Here is a 20,382-nt window from a genome sequence, read left to right as displayed (position 1 = left end):
TGCATAAGTGCATTGCAATTAAGAAGAGTCTTAAAAGTATAAAAATAACTACTGTAGTTACAAAAATATTTCCAAAAGTAGACGTGCATAATGATACAATGTTCTAAAGTTTAAAATTGTGAAAAATGCAGTTCCAAACCCAGTAATAAGAGAAGAAGTGATATTTATCATCAAGGGTGACTCCGGTAAAAATAATTGGGAGGTGGAAGTGGTAAGGTCTTCTGCATAAGATGTGTTTTTGATCCCCCCCCCCCACACACACACACACACACAATTCTAGAAAAATGGGTATTGAAAACTTTTGTTGTTGACATATTTCATACTTGTATGCTCAATTTTTCCCAGTTCTGAACTTTGGAATAATATGTATATTCTGTCTTGAATCCTAAAATTGCGAAAGCAAAGTTCCAAATGGGTTGAAAGTAATTTGACAGCTGTTCTGTTTGTAGTGAGAGCGCTTTGTTAGGAAACTGAATACAGTGATAGGGCTTTTAATTGGTCCACATAGGACATGTTAGTTATATGCCGTATTGTTTTGGTGAGAAATATCTTGAGTATGCTCCACTGTTGCAGGTGCCTGGCAAGGTACATACCAAAGGGTGCATTGTACTCCATTACTGGTCTGATGAAGGCCAAGTACAGTGGTACTATGACATCCTTAGATCTGGATGCCATGCCCTTACTTATAAACTGAGCCACATTGAAGAATTTTCTCACAACCATGGACACAGTGGTCAAAGTTCAGATTGCTATCTGCCTGTGTACCCAGTTCTCTCACCACTGCATCAACTCTTGGGGGGGGGGGTGCTATCAGTGTTGTAATTTGCAGGTGTATTTGATTTCCCAGAGGGTATTATTTTGCACTTCTTCGCATTTAGCTTGAGGCTATGGCTGACACTAGTCATTAGTCTGCATCAGACTTTTCTGTAGGGATATCAACATTGTTTGGGGAGTCCGTGATTGCCCCCAGCTTGCAGTTATCAGCAAACTTGGTCAGCCAAAGGCCATCTGCATTTGCCATGATATTTGAGAAGTATATTCCAAACAGGAGGGGATCAAGTACTGAGCCCTATGGATCTCCCTACTCTAACAGCCATTTGACTATCCATCTGGTGACGCAGAGATTTATGCTCTGTTTTGTGAGTTTATCAATAATGCCTGAGTGGGGTATTGCGTCAGAAGCCTTGTCCAGGTGAAGGTAAGCAGTATGCACCTTCTTACCTTCAACCATGGCCTTGGTGACCTTCTCAAAGAAGTCCAAATTAAGCAGGCAGGACCTGCCCTTGACACAGCCCAGCTGGGTTGGATCTAGATTCTGGAGATTTCCTGTGTCACTGTTAATCAGGTCTGTGATTATCCTTTCCATAGCTTTGCATATGAGGCTAGTCAGACTTAGGGGTCGGTAGTTTCCTGGGTCAGTTGATAGTATTCCCTTGTGCAGAGGGATGACTGTTGCTGTCCTCCTCTCTACTGGGACAAAGCTTGTCTGGAGATTCTGGTTAAATACAGATCCGAGTAAGTCTGCTAGGTCATGTTTGACACTGTTTAATAAGCACCCTGGGATTCTGTCATTGCCCATTGATGCCATGTTTCTAACTTTAGAGAGTGCAGTGATGACCAGTTATTTTGTGGTAACAGACCAAGGAGTAGTAAGGGGCATGTTATGCTGACAGCTATTGTCTTTGGGGTGTGTGCACTTTGGCCTCACAGTCCTCCTGCAGATGACATTATCCCTGTTTCTTGCCCCATATTGCTGCAGCATGGGAGTCGGATTAGCATCCCCTTTGTTTCACTGAGGCTAAATTCAGTGATGCTTCATTCAGAGGAAACAGACCAGTCAAAGCATCAACCTCAGACCAATAAAAACAGCTTTTTTTTAACAAGGGGCAAGCTCCCCTGCACACCCTAACATCCTCTTTACATAATATATACTAACTTTGTAGTTGTGCAGATGCAGAGAGGAAAGAAAAGTCCAAACTCTTTGGACACTTGATGCCAGTGTACAAATAGAAACAACACAAGCAGTGAGTTTCTCTGATTTTTTAGGGGAGTTGTAAACTGGGGAATAGAAATCCAGGAATTTGTGGTCGTGCACTTTACATGACAAACTATAGGTAAAGCATGAGAATAACCAGTCTCTATTTTCATAAATGCAGCATTGGAATTCAGTGTCCTGGAACTCCAAAAGCTGAATGATAATAGGAGTCGCTTTAAATTACAGGATGAGACAAGAATACAAACCAGGCTCAGCTAGACACTGGAATTTTCTGGCACTGGGACAGGGAGAAGTGCATGTTAAGAATTTCTGCCATTAGAATGAGAAGTATTGTTAGTGGGGGCTTCGTATCCTTTCCATATCCATTTTCTATAGACAGGGTTGCTTCTTAACACAAGGATTTGCTAACATAGGACTGGAGAGAAAAGTACCCTAGCACTGGACACTAAGAGCAAAGAGGGGGGAGCATAACACTGATTCTAAGAATTCCCTTGTGTGGGCCCGAGTTACACTGGCAAGAAAATTGTAGCAGTACAGACAAAACATTCCTTCTTTTAAGATGGAGTGAGAGAGAGGAATGTCAGTAGATAAATGGATCCCTTGTCTAAGTCTGTAGAGGAATGGTTACTGTTAGGCAGAATGCCTTTTTGTAGGAGATGGAGTGAGGTAATTCCTAGCCGAGATGACAGAAATGAGGAATTACTACTGTGGGGAAAAAAATTAATTTGATTTTCTCTTTGATCCCATTGCTAAAAATCTCTCCCAACAGTGCAGACATCTAAACATAGAATTGGCAGTTAGAAGAAACAGGCAGAATGCTGTTCTCTGTGTACAAAGTAAACCTGTATGTGGAAGCTTTGAGATTTCACTGGTAAAAATGGAGTAATGCTGTCACTGATGGTCTTAAGGCTCAAGAAATTCTACTACTGATAACAGTCAAGAAAGTTTTGTAATCCTGCCCCAGGTCTTTCAGAAAAATGGAACTTCAGACTTTTTATTCTGTGATCTGATGCTATCTGTGTCATTATTCATCACAGATGGGTCTTGGATACGACCTTGGATCGGAGCCGGCAATTTTTCAGACATATCCAGAGTTCAACCTCCTCCCCTTCCCATAATCCCTTGCTACCTTATAACCACCAGATCTTGTGTGCCATTGGAACACTTTGGACATGATTCCAGAGCTCAGGCTAGCATGTTCAGATAAGTGGTTATTTTCTTGGTACCTTTTTACTTTTATAGTTTATCTTTATCTTTTCTTCTTAGGTTAGTTAAATTACCTCCCCTATCGGTTTCTAAATTCATTAATTTAGTTAGGATTCCCTTCCCCTTGCAGTGTTTACCACTTCCCGCCCTTTATCCTGTTAGGATAGTTTTAAAAATATATATATATATTATTTCTATCATATCTTGTTTTTTTTTCCTAGGGTAGTGTGTTTATAGCTGGCGTGGGTGTGTGTTGTACTAGCATGGCTGACAAACCATCTGGGTTCAAGAGATGCTCCTCGTGGTCGGAAGATGCCATGCTCTGACTTGCACGATGAGTGTCTGTATTGCTTATGGTCGGAGCACCTGGAGGCTGAATGCGACAATTGTGCCGCATTCAACCCCAGGGCCCTTGTGGAGTGCTGCAGTAAGCTTCTTCTGAAGTGCTTGCCTCAGGGTGGTCCTCTGCCCTCTATCTCCCCTTCCAAGCCCTTGCAGGAACCTAAAAAGAGGCCTCCTCCTCCCTCGGGGAGGGGGGGACTTTTCTTCTGCTTCTCATTCTAAGAAGCCGAGGCTCTTGGATCGCAGATGCCTGGATCCAAATCCAGCCTCTTTGGCTTTGGTTCCGAGATCTGCCATTCCGAGAGCCTCAGATCAGACTCTCAGATCCAAGGCCTCGATGGAGAAGAGGCCTTCAGATCTGAGTAGGTGCAAGCTGTCCCAGATCCAACCAGTTTGTTGGATCTGACAGGCACTCCATCCAAACCTTCGGAGCCAACTAGGTTGTCGCATTCAGCAGTTTTGTCAGATCCTGTTGTGATCGATAGTTCCCCCTCCCGGTTTTCCAGGATCCGACTTGTGGGACCTTAGGGCTGAAGGATCCAAGGACAGATCCACTGCAAGATCAGGTCACTCATCAGATTCCTCCAGATCTTCCAGAAGTCTTCTTCCCTTGGACATGGATAGGATGATGAGGCTTGCTACTGTCCCCTGCCCATGTGGCTATGGGACCCTCCCCATCTACAGCACTCCATTCTCCTCTTCCAATCCAGCAGGTTTTGGAATGTCAGGACCAGGGGATTTCCATTGAGAGGTCCCCTTCTCAACACCATCAGGGTCTCTGGCTGACTCTGTTCCATTGCCCTCTGATCAGGGTGTGCCTCACCTCCAAGGGGTCAGTGCGAGTTCCCTGGGGGTGAGTTTGGGTCCAGATTTTTCGGACTGTTCCCTTCTCCTGGGGGCTTCGGCACTGGACATCTAGGGGTTGTCATCGGGGGGCTTTGGTGCTGCTTCGGGGTCCTTTCTTCCTTCTCAGGTGGCCCCGGCCGAGAGAAAGGGGAAGGGGGAGGGGCTTCATCCAGTCCGTAAGCTTTCCAGGTGGTAGAGAGGACCTTCTCCAGTTTGGCATTCACCTCTCCTTCTCTAGGTCCCCCCAGCCTTTCTTGGTTTTGGGTGCTGAAGCCTCATCATCTGTCTAGGGTCAGCCCTCCCACAAGCAACTTCAGATAGGCACTGCTCCTCTTGGGGTACCTGTCTCTTCTGAGTCTTCCCCTGACCCCACTGTAGAGGAAGCCCCTCAAAAGACATCATTTTAGAAAAGGCACTTGGACTCCTCCAGAAAGTCCCTCACCAAAGGCATGGACTTTGAAGACGGAGACAGGCCCCCCAGACTTCCTCCTGAGGAGGTTTCCTTCGGGGATATCCTTGAAGTTCTCAAGCAGAGAGGTGGGATGGTCTTACTAATCCCCATCTTCAGAGGAGTCTGTGTTCCTGAAGGCCTTCGGGACAGGCCCATCTTCTGCCTGGGCCCCAACTCCCCCCCCTGCTGACAAGCTTGTGGACCTTATCACCAGCAGGGCTTGGAAGGAGCCAGACATTGTGAAACCAGTGCCCAAGAGAGCTGACAAATTCCTCACTTCTCCCAAGGATAGATTTTTTTGGAGCAAAGGGGTCCCTGTCAATGCCATTTGGTGGTCGCTGCTACTAAGAAGGAACAAAGCTCCTCTGTTCATCCTCTGAACTGGGAGTCCCAGATGATTGACCGTTTCAGAAAGCATGTGTTTGCCTCAGATACTTTAGGTCTGAGAGCAACTAATTACTTGCCCCATTTTAGCCAGCTTCAGGGGGATTTAGTTTTGGAGCCTACCACCTCCCTGTCAGAGTTATTGCCTCTGGAGAGCCTCAAACTAGTCTTTACAAAGCTGTCTACTCTAACCTCCTTGTCTAATGCTTCGATGGGGCTGATCTCCAATTCTGCGGAGGCCTCCTCTTGAGTGGCAGGCACTGACAATGCCATCCGACTGCATGCCTGGCTTTACCTCTGGGTTTTCGGATCCCTTCAAGGTGTCTTTCACTAACACCCCCTTTGACGCGCTCACCTTGTTTGGAAACAAACATCTGTTAAGGAAACCTTGAACCGCAGTGAGCAGGAAGGCAAGACTCTGGCCATGGTAGGGATAAGATTTTCTACTCCCCAGCAGTCCTTTTCCAAGACCCATGGTTCCAGAGGACACTATCTTCCTTTTAGGATGCTCCACAGGAATCCTCTTCAACAAGCCAGGGCAGGGGATTCAATGGCAGACGCCACCCCAGAGGCAGAGGGGGTTCGCTGAACCAGGGCTGTCGTGAACCCTTCTCGGAGAAACCCTTGCAGCGCTCCTGAGATGCTGCCCAACTGTCCTACCCTGGAGGCAGTCGGGGGTCAACTCTCTCCACCCACTAGCCTGGACAAGTCTCACCTCCGATCAGTGGGTGCAAACATTATTACCAGGGGTTACTCCATTCCCTTTTCCCAGCCCCCTCCAATTTAGAAACTTCTCCCAGACATACCACCCTACCAAATGGAGTTGGCTTATCTCAAGATGCAAGATCTCCTTTGAGAAAAAGCCATTCAAGAGGTCCCAACAGGACAACGAGAGTCTGGAACTTACTCTCTCTTCTTTTTGGTGCCAAAGACCACCAGGAACCTGTGTCTGGACCTCAGCGAACTGAACCTGTCTGTCAAGAAGTCCAAGTTCTGGATGGGGCACTGTTCAAGCCATTCTGCCTCTCTTGTGCAAGGACGATTGGATGTGCTCATTGGATCTCGAGGATGCATACTATCATATACAGATCGACAGATGCTCCAGGAGACACTTGTGCTTTTGGTTGGGGGAGGTCGTTACCAGTTCAGAGACCTGCCCTTTGGACTCACCACAGCCCCTCGGTGTTTACCAAATCCATGGCAGTGGTGGTAGTTCATCTCTGGCTGCAAGATTTCCAGGTTTTTCCATACCTGGAAGATTGTGTCCTCATGGCTCCCACAAGGTATCGACTACCAGTGGCCGCCAGGTTTGTCCTCAGGGTTTCAGCATCTAGGCATCACGGTGAATCTTCCCAAGTCGAATCTTGTTCTGTACCAAAACCTGGAGTTCATTGGAGTCCAGATGGATATGGTATCCGAGACTGCAGCAGTGCCTCCCTTCAGGATCCAACTCATTCAAGGTCAGGTCTCTCTTTTGCTGGAGCTAGCACACCCGTCGCTTCATTTGATTCTCCAAATGTTAGGTTCAATGGTGCCTGCCATTCAGTTAGTGCCCTTCGCCATCTATCACATGCAAGTTCTCCAATGAACACTGGCAGTCCAATGGTCCATTCTGGGTCATTCCATGTCCATGATGATAAAGTTGACTCAGGTATGCAGGAATTATCTTGCTTGGTGGCTTCAGTCTCAGGACCTATTTCTAGGCAGGCCATTTTGTCTTCCCCCACCCAAGGCCACTGTGACCATAGATGTCGCCCTGTTGGGGGGGGGGGGGGGCATTTTCAGGGCAGGGAGGTTCAAGGCATGTGGTCCCCCTCAGAGACTAAATTGCACATAAAAGTCTTGGAGATGAGAGCAGTTCTTCTAACATTGCAAACCTTTCAGGAATGCCTCCCTCTGGGAACCATAGCAGCTCAAATGGACAACATGGCGGTGGTCTGGTATATCAACAAGTAGGGGAGAACACGGTCTTATCCTCTGTGCATAGAGGCTATGAGAGTGTAGGAACAGATAAATGTCTTCCAGGCACTTTCTTCTTGCAACTCGTATACCCAGGAGTTCCAAAGTGCTGGCCGACAAAGTCAGCAGGTCCATATTGAGTCCTCATGAGTGGTCCCTGAATACGTCAGTGATGAGGTAAATATTCGACCGTTAGGGTTAACCATGCTGCAACCTTTTTGTTTCTCCAGTCAACCACAAATGCAGCAATTACTTTGACCTGATCCGTCCACCCAGGGATGCTCTGGTTCATGTTTCGCCTCCGGGTCTCCTCTATGCTTACCCTCCTACTCCCCTAAATCCCAAAGTTTTACAGAAAGATCATTGCCTGAAGACCCCTCTCAGCCTCCTTGCCCCTTTCTGGTCTCATCAGGTGTGGTTTTCCTTCCTAAGGTGTCATGTGAAGTATCCGCCTTGGATACTGGATCCCGTTCTGGATTTCATTTCCCATCCCTGGGGGCTTCCACTTCCCAATCTCTGGACACTTCGTCTAACTGCTTGGTTTCTCTAGTTCCAGTAATCCTTTTGCACTCCAAGCTTCCTTCCCTGGTGAGGAATATCATTTTAGATTCTCAAAAGCCATCTACAAAGAAGGTGTATTCCAGTAAATGGAAGAGGTTTTCTATTTGGGCCAGACAGCAGAATGTGGATCTCTTTTCAGCCCCTATTCCTGATATTTTACTCTTCTTGTCTTCTCTTTTTCAGGATGGGGCAAGTTTTTCTACCATTTAGCTCCATTTGGCTGCCATTTCTAATTTCCATATTAAGGAGGAACCTACTTTTTCTTCCAAAGTGTGCCTTTCTAAAAGGCGTTTTTCTTCTTAGACCTGTTAAAAATCCATCCCTGCCATGGGATTTGACTTTGGTGCTGCAGTCACTAATGTAATAACCTTTTGAGCTAGAGTTTAATGTGATATTAAATTCCTTTCTTGGAAGATGGCCTTTTTTTAGTGGCCATTACTTCTACCAAGAGGGTCTCGGAACTTCAAGCTCTGTGCATTGTCTTCATTCATGACGTTTCATGAAGAACAGGGTGTCTCTCAGAACAAAATCCTTCCTTTCTCTCTCAAGTGACTTTGGAAGCTAATCTCAATCAACTGATTCAAGTACCAGTTTTCTTTTCTAACTACGCTAATAAAGGAGAATATATTTTACATTGATTGGACATCCACAGGCAAGGGTGTTTAGAAAGCTGGATCAACTCTTTGTAGCCTTCTCTCAAAACATAAGGTGCCAGGCAGTTTCCAAAGTGACTATTTCCAGGTGGATTAGCAATTGCATTTCTTTCATTTATGCTAGTAGGCATTTAGAATTGTTCAGAGCAGTTAAGGCCCACTCTGCTAGGTCTGTTGCTACATCATCAGCCTTTTTGGCTAGACTTTCCCTGGATCATCAGCCTTTTTGGCTAGACTTTCCCTGGATGAAATTTGTGCTGTGGCAACTTGGTCTAATCCACATACTTTAATTTTGCATAACAAATTGGACTTGGTTTGTAGGAGCAGGGATTTGTTTGGTTCCTCTGTGCTCAGGCATATCCTTCTTGAGGCCACCCAGGGCACACAGTAGCTTGGGGACTCAGACCCATTTGTGATGAAAAATGACATGGATAGCATCAGATAAAGAGGTGTGCTTACCATAACTTGGCATCTGTGTTATCTAGTGTCATTATTCATCACATTCCTGCCCTCCTTCCTTCTGGGGGTTCTGGCAAGGCTGGCATGGCTTGTATTTGCTGACATGTTTTTGGTCTTCTGTTGCAGCTTGTTTCTGCATTTCATCTAGTTTAGAAAACTCGATCTGAGGGTTAGAAGGTAGCAAGGGATTATGGAAAGGTGAGGAGCCTTAGCTCTGGATCTGTCTGAAAAGTTGCCAGCTCAGATCCAAGGCTGGATTCAAGACCCATCTGTGATGAATAATGACACTAGATAGCACAGATGCCAAGTTATGGTAAGTACATAACTCTTTTTTCTGAATTCTGCATTTGTTGACTTAGAATGGCCTAAAACTCTGGCAAACCATAAATTGTCTCATTTTTTGAGTGTATGTATTTGAACCTGATATGAAAATATATTACTAATAAAAATTAGCTGTCACATGTCTGTTTTATCAAATGAATGTATATATTACAATTTAGCATCAGAATTTATGAAGTGTTAATGCAAACAGGTAATTGTTTTTGAATCAAGCACCTGTTCGAATATAAATATATTGAATTCCATAATTCTAATTGATGATCTGATGTTGTCCACTTCATTCCATCAACCTGTGGGAATACGATTCCGAGGCTCGGAACCAACCAGCAGCCTCCTCCTTCCATCTTGAGACTCCTGACTTGAGCGCCTCCTCCCTACCCATAATGCCCTGCTCCCCCACAGTAGCTCAAATCTTATTTGCCACATTTCGAGTTTGCATCAAGTTCCTCACTCTTGAGCTTCTCTGAGTGATTTGTAAGTTTTTTGCTGGCTGTTTCTTCTTTTCTGTTTCTCTTTCCTCATGGCTGATCAAAAGCCGCTAGGTTTTAAAAAGTTCACTTCCTGTGGGCGGAAGATCCCTCTGTCCGACACGGGGAGTGCATGTACTGTTTAAGGCCTCAGAATTTGGATACCCCTTGCGATATTTGTAGGGCTTTTCATCCTCTGGCTGTGGTGGATAGGAAGAGCAAACTGATTTTAGAAGGGCTGCTTCCTCCTCCTGCCATCTCGAGGATGCCTTCTACATTAGGGGCTAAACCCCCTCCTAAAAAGCCCTGGGAGTCCCGGAGACCTTCTCCCGCATGATCTTTCTCCGAACTGTTTAGGAAAAAGGCAAAGTCTTCAGAACTGACTCACTCGGTTGCTAGTTCGGTGGCCACTGCCTCTCCTCTGCCCTGATCATCCTCTGTTGCTACAGGGCCAAATGGTGCTCCCTCGACATCGGCTCCTACAGTTTCGGTGCTGGGGTCAACTTTGCCCATTTATGCAAAGGGCTCTCTGCTTCTTTCCCCGCGGAGATCCTGCACATCCCCTTCCACTACTTCATCTGTGTCTTCCCGAAGTCTGACTTCCAAGGATGTTGGCAAGCTCATGAGGCAGTATCTCGAGACACAGATCCATATGGGGCTTGTGTCTACTCTGTCCACATCTGGATCCCTGAGGGTTTCAACTTTCCAACCAGTAGCTCCTTCTCCAATTCAACCCCTGGTTTCAGCATTGTTTGTTCTTTAGGGTCTCTGTACCAGAGTGTCAGATCCGACCGAGATCTCCTCTTTGCTTCTAACTTTGTCCCTAATCCTGCTTGGCTGCAGCCACCTTCATTACAAGTGTGTCTTGGAACCAAAGCATTGAGGTCAGTTCCGGGGGGTGGGAGTTGACCTCGACTCTGAAGCTTTTGGAGCTGTCTCTTCCTCTCTGTACCTTGGACTTAGCTCGACTCTGATTCCCCCCTCAGAGTAGGAGGCCCATACTCTCTGAGAGGTGTCTGCTCCGGTGGTCTCAGCCCCAGTGTGACAGCTCCAGATGGTTAGGAGCCCTTCTGCATCTGAGGTCATGGAGAGGGTCCTTTCCGTTCCTAAGAGATCATTGGCACTTATCTCTATGGAACTTCCCCCTCCTCATACTGGACCTCTGCCTGAGGCCTCTGAGCTGTCATGTGGAAAGGCAGTCCTGGAAAGTCTCCACACCCTTCCGTCAGTGGATCTCCAGACGACTTCTGACACCTCCCCAGAGCACCCTCCCAAGGAGGTCCCTCGGAAGAAATTGTGTAAAAGGAAGCATGCGGATTCCCCTATGGAATTTCTCACTAAGGATATTGATTTTGAAGAAGGTGAAGGGTTTCCCAAATCACCACCCGACAAGATTTCCTTTGGAGACATCCTTGAAATCCTTCCCCAAAGGGATTGTTGGTCTGCCCAAAACCCTTCCTCAGAGGAATCAATACTGTGGGAGGCTTTCAGGTCCAGTCTGTCTACTACCTGGGTGTCTCCCTGGCTGATGCGCTCATCCAGCCGATGTCGTCAAGGGCTTGCAAGGAGTCGGATACAGTGGAACCAATCCCCAAACGCACTGACAAGATTTTGAGTACCCAGGTTGATAAATCTTTCTGGACCAAAGGAATCCACCAAAAAAGGAGCTGGCTAGAGAATCCCGGGCATTGGACAGATTTGGTAAAAGTCTACGCCTCCTCTACCTTTGCGTTTAGGGCATTGAACTATTTGTCACATTTTACCTGGCTACAAAGGGACTTAGTCAAAGAACTAGTCCCAGGGTCCATGACTACTGAGGAACGGGAGTCCTTCTCCTCTAGGCTGGCCACCCTAGAATCCTTAGCCAATGCATCCATGAGGCTTACCTGTCGCGTTGTGGAGGGTACCACAAAGGCATCTGGTTCCAGGATTGCCATATGGAGCGATACCTGGATGAGGCTGTGCGATTTTGCAGAGCCTTTCAAACAGTCCTTTATTAATGCCCCCTTTGATGGCTGCACCTTGTTTGGGCCCACAGTATGTGACACCTTTATCCGTAGATTTCATAGGTACCTGCCCAAACACAAGGATGTCTTATGCTTGTCTCCCAGTGGACAGGGTAACTCAGCCAGATTTTTCCAAAATCCCCAGGCTGTCTAGTTCACAAGGCATTAGGCTGCATGCAAGCAACTTATAACCATTCTCTCCATGGCATGTTTTTGCATGTGAGTATTACAGTGGACCTTAGCGGTACATTGGTCGCTTCTCAGGATTCCTTTGAATCTTCCCATCAGTCTATCTCATGTGTGCAAGGTGCCTCTACTTTGGTGGCTTCACTCCACAGAAGTTACTCAAGGACACTCTTTCATTCTTCCTTCTCCAGATACCATGTTGAGCACGGACACCTCCCAGTTTGGGTGGGAGGGGTGCATTGTCTGGGCCAGATAGTCCAAGGTATGTGGACGCCCCAAGAGACCAAATTGCATATCAGTGTACTCTAGATAAGAGCAGTTCTTCTGGCATTGCAAGAACTTGACAGCTTTTTACCTCAGGGGTCTATTGCAATCCAAATGGACAATATGTCAGTGGTTTGGTACATCAGCAAACAGGGAAGGACCAGGTCTTACCCCCTTTGTCGAGAAGCAATGAGTGTACGTCAGTGGGCGATTTCTACCAACCGCTTTCTGGTAGCTATGCACAGTCCGGGGGAGTCCAATGTTTAAGCCAACAGGCTCAGCCGAGTGTTACTGATGCCTCACGAGTGGTCCCTGAATCAGTCAATGGCAGACATAATCTTCTAGAAATGGGGTCATCCTTGCTGTGATCTTTTTGTATCCCCCTTCTACAACAAATTCAGCAGGTATTTTGCCTTGATCCCTCCTCAGGGACAGTCCCTCAAGGATGCTGTTGTCCATGCTTGGCCCTCCGGTCTGCTCTATGCCTTTCCTCCTCTTCCATTGATCTCCAAGTTCCTTCAGAAAGCTCTCAGGTTACGAAGCAAAGTAATCCTCATTGCCCCTTTTTGGCCGCAACAAACCTGGTTAACCTTCCTTTGGTCTCACCTGGTTTGCCCTCCAGTGATGTTGGATCTGAGTCCAGATCTGTTGTCTCATCCATCAGGGCATCCACATCCAGACATTCAGGCCCTAAAATTAACAGCATGGTTTCTCCACTTCCAATGATGGCTAGATCTCCCTTTCTCTCTTTCCCCATTCGAGAAATATTGATTTCATTTCATAGGTCTTCCACATGGAAAATTTACAAGAGTAGATTAGAGATTTTTGTTTTGAGCTGAACAAAAACGGATAGATCCCTTTACAGCCCTGGTAACAATCATGTTAGACTTTTTGGCTTCCCTTTTCAAGGATGGTGCTAGTTAATCTACTGTCAAGAGTTCAGCTGGCTGCTGTTTCCAGTTTTCACATTGGGTTTGATTCCTTATCTCTTGCTTCTTTAAAACTGTGTAAAGCCTCCCTCAGGGGCACCTTTCTGCTTTGACCACCAGTGAAGGATCCAGCTCCTCTGTGGGATTTAACCATGATTGTGCAAGCTTTAGTCCATCCCTCTTTCTAACCCTCGGCTACAATGGATTTGAAATTTCCTTTCTGGAAGACTGTATTTTTTAGTAGCTATTACTTCAGCCAACTCCAAGCCCTTTCTGCAAAATTTCCATATTTGATTTTCAACAAAGACAGAGTGACCCTGCATATACTAATCCTTCCTTTTTATCCAAGGTGGATAAGGAGAGTAACATTAATCAGTCAATCAATCTTCTAGTCTTTTTTTGTGATTATCAAAATAAGGGGGAGTTCACTTTGCACTTGCTTGATGTACACAGACAGCTTCGTTTTTATATTCATAGAACCAAACCCTTAAGGAAATCTGATCAGTTATTTGTCTCCTTTTCGAACACAAAGAAAGGTAGAGCGGTTACCAAAGTTATGCTAGCAAGATGGTTGAAAGACAATATTACCTTTATATACTCTTCCAAAGGTATTCCTTTACCAGGACCAGTTAAAGCCCATTCTACAAGGTCTGTGGCCACGCCTCAGGCTTTTTGGTCTAGAGTTTCTGTTGAGGACATTTGTGCTGCTGCTACTTGGTCATACCCCTATACTTTCATTATGCATTACAAACTGGACATCATAACCAGGAATCGAAGTGTCTTTGGTTCTGCTGTACTCCGGAATATCCTTCTTGATTGCCACCATGGATTATAGTAGATGAGGACTCTGTCCCACAGGTTGATGGAATGAAGTAGACAACATCAGATGAAGTTATGTTCTTACCATAACATTCCTTCTGTGTTGTCCATCTTCATTCTGTTAACCTTCCCCGCCCCCCTTCCTCCATCCAAGTCTTCGGGAAGCCTGGTAGAATTTATATTGAATCTCTGTTCCTTTGGTTGAGTTCCTTAATGTTTTCTTCCCATGTCATATACACACATTTCATCTGCATGTTTTTTTCATAGAATACTTCTAATGTTTGTTAGCTGTTATGTTTTTTCTTGGCAAACTCTATCTGAGGTAGTGTGAGGGAGTGGGGCATTATGGGTAGAGAGGAGGAGCTCAAGTCAGGAGTCTCGAGCTGAAAGAAGGCGACCAGTCGATTCCGATCCTTGGAACTGTATTCCCACAGGTTAATGGAATGAAGATGGGACAGCACAGGTAGAACGTTATGGTAAGAACGTAACTTCTTTTTCATTGTTAATCGGAATTCCATTGTTGTGGCTGTACATGGTCTGTGGACAAGCCCACCAAATGGTTAACAAACTGATAGATGGGTAGGTAGATAAATAGGTGATACATACCTACATACGTAGAGGAATAAAATAAAGACCTAAACTAATTGGATAAATGAGCGAATGAAAGAATGAGTGAACAAATAAAAAAATAAATGAAAGTTGATTTATAGGAGAACTGATTTGGGTGTAGCTGTGTGAAAGCCATTTCTGTGAAGTAAACAGTAAGAAGTGGCATTTGCACAAACCTGATGGGCTGCTGTTTTTGTTGGGGATAAATTACCCCTCCCAGTGACTTGCCTGTAGACCTCCATGCTCACTGTAATCAACTCTGAGGTCACTGCACTTTGGAGAAAAGAAGATTTCCTCCTCATACAGCACAACCTCATTTCTCATATATGTTTTACACTCATTCGTCAGTCATGCACAGCACTGTTGAAGAACTATCTCACTCCCAAAATAATTTGAAGTTCATAAGCAAGGTGCTAGCAAGTTCCACACTGTCAGTGTCCTTTGACTTTGCCGTTCATCAGAAGAGTCCCGCTGATGCTTATGAGTATACAGGTTTGTGCCGTACTGTTTAACTTGCCATGTTAACTTTATTTTCTCTATCCAGATTCATGTTATTGTATTTGTCAGTCTTTGTTGATGTAGTGCTAAATCCATTTCCATTAAAAATATTGTACAGGGTCTCTACAATGCATATAGACAGGTGCATATTACCTAATGGTATGCAGTGAAATAACATTGGTCTGTAAATGAGCAAAGAGCAAGTAAATTTAAATTAAAAAAAAGCCACTGCTTATTCAATTTTTTATTTTATATGAAGGGTTCGCATTAAGGATAAGCTGAGGAAAATTTTCATCATTGACCCTTCTGTGGTAATATCCTGTTTGGATACTCTTTCCAGGGCAAGGTTGAAGAGGATTAAAAGAGGATACAGACATTGACCATTTCTGAGGACCTTGGTGGTACTGTGATTCCTTCTCATCTTTTAGGCCTAGAGCCCTTAGTTCCCATCACAAATACAAGAGTCAAACTACACGTCCAAAATGTTTTAAAAAAATGAACGGTCTGCTACACCATTAAAATGTTCTTGGAGGGCGTTTCCCCCCTGCATCCGCACCCATGCTGTTTGCATACACTAATTCTGACATTGCTGTACATCAGGTCAGGAGGAATACTCTTGAGTTACTGCAGTGTCTGGCAGTATATATTCCCCCACATCTGCACTTGTAGTTCCCCAGTTCTCTGGTCATGGTAGGCTGATTCTCCAAGTTTGCTCAGGTTTAGGGAACCATTACAAGGGCCCAGTTGATTCTAAATGTGGTCTTAGATGGCCACATGTTATAGCAGCTAGGTTCTTTCCCAGTAGGAACTCTGCCAAGAAACTACGCAGTCTTTGCAAAGCTCTTGGAACAGGGCTAGACAACATTTCTTGGAGGAGATCGGACTGTCTCCTATAGAGAAAGGCAAAAGCTGTGTTCCTGACACTTTGTTGTTCCAGTGGAGGCAGTGATGCTGTGCTTCATCTTGGACTTTAGCGACTTCATTGAGCACATCTGGTATGTCACATTGTGGATGCTGACTCTCCAAGGAGTTATATTCCTGCTGCTGCAACGTTCCTGGATGGTGATGTTGGGATTAATGTGTTTTGGCGTACAACTATCTGAGGTTAGATTGTCTACTGATTGATTTCACAAAAGAGGCATCACATACATAAGCTCAGGCTGCATACAGTGTTTTCTTGCCCTACCAGCTGTGGACAGGAACCAGAATTCCTGCTGCTGTTGTGGGACACCAAGCTGTGGTGCAGTACATGAACAAACAGAGCAGCATGCAGTCCTATCCCCTTTGCGGAGAGATGGTGCAAGTCTGGCAGAGGGTCTTTGAAAGAGGCAGATTTTCTGCAGCTGTTTGTACCTTAGGAGACTGGAACAGTTTGATAAATTCTCTCATTCACATTTCTAGCCTTCTCCTGCTAGTGAGAATAAGGGATAGATCTATGGTCATGGTCTTAACAGGAGTAGGACACCTTGAGAGTAACCTGCTCACCAAATGATAAAATGCTATCCTTCCCCTCATCATTTCAGCAAAGCTAGGGAAGTAGACAGTGAGCGTGTTCTCCCTTCAATAGTACAGAAAACTGCTGTATGTCTTTCCCTTTGAATCCATTCCTCCTAACAAACTTTAGGGAAAAAAAGACCAAAACTCATCTTTGTCAGCCTGCGGGTGATGCAGAATTCCAGGTTCTCAGGTCTGCAGTAGTGCAGAAAGTTATCACATTACAAACTAGAAGTTGCTGTCAGTTGGTCTCAAAGCCAGATCCACCCTGAAGTGTAGTGGCTCCAACAGATTTTCATCTCTCGCCTGAACTTCGATGAAATTATAAGAAGTGACTGAAACTCTGAAGGCTTTCCACACATCAGATCTCTTCCAGTAAGTAAAATAGTTTGTCCATGTGGGCAGAGAAGCATACCATTTAGTTTGTTTTAGGTTATCCTGTCCTGTTTGAGGCCATCTTTGACTTGGGTCTAAGGTATCCCTTTGTCATGGTGCAAGATTCAGACATCTTTATTCCTCCCAGCCTTAAAGAGGCAGTATTATGACTGAGCTCTGGCTGCTTAAGCAGTTCCTTAAGGGACTTAAATATCTTCCCTGCCATTTAAGAAGCCTGACTAAGAACTTGCAACGCACTTGGTTATGCATAAGAGCTTGGAAATTACAGCTGAAGGACACATACATGTTCATAAATGCTTGTACTTGAGCTGCTGAATTTGTGAGCAAGGGTTACTAAAAGTAAACATTTATTGCAGAAAGGCAACCCTCCTGCACCCCTTATGTGGAGTCAACCCATCACATTCTCAAAATGTATTACTTATCCAAGATCACTGCACTTGAATGAAAGAATAATCACTGACAGGCAATAATAACCCCTTTCTCACTCTTCCTTCAAGACATGTTAACTTCAGATCACTCAGAATTTGCTAGTAAATGAGTATAAATTTTGTTCTACAAAAACAATAAGTAAAAAAAAAAAAAAAAAGTCTAAGCAAATGCCAACTCAGGTCAGTGTGTTCACACAAATGTAGATCAAACTTGAGAGATCGAGCAAATAGGAGAAATCGTGCTTACCCTTTGTATGCAGCAGTCATTCTTTTCCACTAGTAAAGGATGTGTGAGTTTAGAAGACTGTTGTTCCTGTTGCTCTGGATAAAGAGGGGCACTTGAGGGCTAAGTAAACCTTTTCAAAGTGGATTGCAATCCATATTGTTTTGCTGTTGGGCAGTCAACTGTCAGTAGGAAAACTTGTGTCAAGAGGCCACTACACCAGCAGTATGGTTGTTTACAGTGCCCTTTCAAGAATGTGTCTGTTGCAGACGTTTTATTAACGCGATGTGGCTAGCAGGTCACATGTTTACTAAATACAATTGCTCAAATCATGATTCCCGGTGTCAGGCCTTATTCGTTACTTCAGTGCCTCAGGACTCTGCCTAAGTCTGTACCTTTTGGCCTTCCTCCAGCTGTGTCCTCCCTCAGAGGTTTAATTCAGATAAAGAAATGGAAAGCACTGTTGAGAAAGTCCTAATATATATGTAAACGAACAAGGATGGAGGATAAATATATTGAGTGCAAAGTTTATTTGAGCTATGTTACATTACTTCAGTACTTTTAATATGTTGCATTTTAAGGGATAAGGTCCACTAAACATGAACACATTTTATAATGCCATGAAAATCGTCAAATAACTGCATTGATACAACAAAAGTGTGCAACTAGATGCCAGAAGTAACAATTTTTAAAGTGTCTTTTACATTAAGTAATAACTTTAAAAACATACTTAGGCCAGTTGAGTACTTATTTTCAAGATGTAATGGGATCCTATCTCGCCTACATTCATAACTGATGGGGTTCGGAGCCGATCCATCGGCTCCGACTCTGCCAACTAGTATACTAGAACGAAGTCTCTTATTGGCTGGGCTACCCTCTATCCCAGGATGCACCACACCTGCTTCCCCAGATCTCGTTTGCCGCTTTATCAAGCTAGACGTGGTCTCGACTTGGCTGGAGCTAAGTGTATTTTCTTCTTTTTTCTGGTCTTTTGACCTGGGGTTTCCTCATAAATTCAATCAACAGCTGTTTTAACAGCTATTCTTAAGTTTGTGTATTGTTTGAGTGTTATTGGCATTTTTGTATCTGTTGGTACTTCGGGCAAGGCCCGTTTAAGTTAGAGGGCCTTTGCCCTTCTTAGTGGAGTGAGTGTGTTGTCTGTGTTTATTCCTTTTCTTCGCTGGGTAAAGCCCGTTTAAGTTAGAGGGCTTTTGCCCGTTGTTGTGTTCCCTTTGTTGTTGTTCTCCTTGTGAGGTAAATCTTGTGTTCAGAGGGCTCGCGCCCTATTCTCGCGCTTTAAAGTTTTTGATAAAGTACTGTTTTTTGTGTGGCAGTTAGATTGTTCCTATTCCATTAGTTTGTTGGTGAAAATGTCTAAAGAGCAGAAATCTGGTTTTAAAAAGTGCACCAAGTGCAATTATAAAATGTCTATCACTGATAGCCATGCCATTTGCGTTTATTGTTTAGGGCCAAAGCATTTGCAAGAGACATGTAGTGTTTGCCATGCCTTTTCCACTAGGGTTCTTCAAGAACGAAAAAATAAATTAATCCTGAAGGGCTTTATTAAGCCCTCCTTTGAGGAAGCTTTGGCTTCATCTTCTGCTACTGCTTCTAAAAAAAAAAGGTCGTCGGCTCCGACCAGTCCGTCGGAGCCGACTACTAAGAAGCATAAGTCGACCTCTTCTTCCTCGGCTCCACTGACTTCAGAGCCGAGGGTCGAAGGGTCTGCCTCGATGCCTCTTTCCTCGGCTCCATTAGTTTCGGAGCCGCAGGTTGGAGCATTGAGAGGCGAATCACCTCCCTCGGTTCCATTGGTCTCGGAGCCGATGGAGGTGTGCAGCTCAGACTGTTCCCCCTCGGCTCCGAAAGCTCCTTCGGCACCGATCCTTATTCATACTGTGTCGGATCCGGCGCCGATAGTGTTGGAGCCCTTTCGGAGCCGGTCCCTACCTTGTCTGAGCCGAGAGAGAAGTCGTCTCGGCCCCTTACTATTTCCTCTAGATCCTCCAAATTATCTGATTCGGATTTGGATAGAGTTATTCAGAGGCTTTTCCAGTCTCCGGTTTTCGCAAAAATGGTCTCGGCTCCAGCCCATTCGGCCCCGGAGCCAATCCCCCCCTCGAAGCTTTCGATTCCTCCTCCAACTTCCTCGGAGCCGTTGGAGTCGGTGATGGTGGAGCAAGGCAGAGCCGCACAGTCGGAACCAAGACCCCTTCGGAGTTTATCGGCTCCGACCATTGTTCCTACCCTGTCCTCGGGTTCGGTACCGGGACTTCCTCAGCCGGGGCCGAGGGGAACATCTTGGAGCTAGGTGCCTCGGTGCCTAGTCTTCCCCTCGGAGCATCGGCTGCGGGGATTCCTAGTGCCGTCGTGGTCTCTCGGCCAGTGACCTCCATGGAGTCTGGAGGTCCTGCCTTTGAGGCCATGAGGAGCGCGCTGGCCATGTCCTTGCCAGCTCAGCAGGTTTCCATCTCACCGTCCCTAGACCTAGAGACTGGTGCTTCTGGCGTACTGCAGTCCCATGACAGTGGGGTCCCAGGGCCTGAGGATACCCCCGTGGGGGGTTCCCTTCTTCTGGGGGGTCCGTCCGAAACCGCTTCGGATGAGCCTCCACGGAAGAAATTGTGCAAGAGGAAGCACGTGGACTCCCAAGATGAGTCTATCACATCTGACACTGACCTCGATGATGCGGAGGGGTCCCCAAAATCATCTTCGGATGATGTCTCTTTCTCGGATATCCTTGAGATTCTGAGACAGAGAGGAGATTGGCAGGCCAAAACCCCTTCCGCTGAGGAGTCAGTCTTCCTCAAGGCCTTCGGGCCCAGCCCTCCGCCTCCTGGGTGTCTCCGCCCTTCGATGAGTTACTT

The 20,382-nt window shown here is 45.5% G+C and overlaps 1 protein-coding gene across 1 annotated transcript in view; it reads left to right on the top strand.

Moving 5' to 3' along the window:
* PHF19 (PHD finger protein 19) overlaps positions 1-20,382 on the top strand; it is a 1,075,260-nt gene that overhangs the window by 840,103 nt on the left and 214,775 nt on the right.

This window comes from Protopterus annectens, chromosome 16.part0, assembly GCF_019279795.1.
Source record: "Protopterus annectens isolate FY-2018-M chromosome 16.part0, PAN1.0, whole genome shotgun sequence".
Lineage (NCBI taxonomy): Eukaryota > Metazoa > Chordata > Ceratodontiformes > Protopteridae > Protopterus > Protopterus annectens.
Note: the sequence above shows the minus strand (reverse complement) of the source record. Positions and strands in the feature narration are given on the sequence as shown.